Source organism: Canis lupus, chromosome 11, assembly GCF_048164855.1.
Source record: "Canis lupus baileyi chromosome 11, mCanLup2.hap1, whole genome shotgun sequence".
Classification (NCBI taxonomy): domain Eukaryota; kingdom Metazoa; phylum Chordata; class Mammalia; order Carnivora; family Canidae; genus Canis; species Canis lupus.
The window spans coordinates 11761684-11762707 of record NC_132848.1 but is presented as its reverse complement, the minus strand read 5'-3'; the positions used below and the strand labels follow the sequence as shown (position 1 = coordinate 11762707).

Sequence of the window (1024 nt, the reverse complement as noted above, 5' to 3'; positions counted from 1 at the left end):
TTTTTTTTCACTTTAATGCTTATAAATTTGAGATTCTACATTTGTTACAACAGTGCATTAGTGATATAACTTGTAAAATGCTTTTCCATTCCTTTGGATTTTGCATATGATGGTTTCTCATCTGTCCTTGCAGGTAGATTGAGCAAGCTCTGTTTTTGTGTTTGTTTTTCTAAAAACATTCACTAGATATGATTCAGAATAGCTTAATGCTCCCTTTTAAACATAACAGTTAAATTTAAAAAATTGCCAGGAAGTCCACAAAACAGGATTTGCTTAAAGACTAACCCACAGAGTTAGCTGGAGACTAACGGGGCTGAGATGTGCTGGGCCGGGCCATCGTAGTGTTTAGCTACGTGTCAAGAGCATTAAGAAGTCCAGGTTGGAGGTGCCAGGCCTGAGGCACCAGCTGTGGAACCTCTGTGATGTGGCTGCAGTAGGGTAATCACCACTGAAGGGACACTTAACTGGAGGTGGGCATTCCTGGGGCCCAATACGTGGGCACAGTGGCTGGGTGGCATGCAACAGGAGCTGAGAAGTGGTTGGTCAGCAGGGTACCTACTGACATGGCCGTGGTGGTTATAGCCATGCCCATGCTGATGCCATTGCCTCTAGGTGGAGGGATGGGAGGAGTCTACATCGTCACTGGCATGTCGTTGGGCTGCCCCACTGTGGTGTGGTGATGACATGAGGGTCAACTGTGCACAGGGGCTGTGTATCCTATGTGCCTGTTGCACATAGGAGCTCTGCTGGGCATAGGTATTATGTACAGGGCACACAGTGGCCAGCAAGGGCTCCAGGAGTGGGAGTACGGTGGCGCTACCCTGCTGTTGGAGGGACAGGATGCTGTGCAGCGTGTGCCAGGAGTTTAACCTGTTTGAAAGTTAGGATTTGCTCCAAAATACATGTTGGGGGAGCAAGCAGGAGTGGTGGCTGCATAGCACAGGGAGAAATCAGCTGGATAAGCAATTCCTTTGGCATTTGCATAGGGAACCCCAGAAGAACTAGGGCTATAAACCCAACTCAT

General features: G+C 48.0%; 1 pseudogene; it reads right to left on the bottom strand.

The window, feature by feature from the left end:
- Positions 1-460: 460 nt before the first annotated feature.
- Positions 461-1024, bottom strand: LOC140600500 (myelin-associated neurite-outgrowth inhibitor-like; annotated as a pseudogene).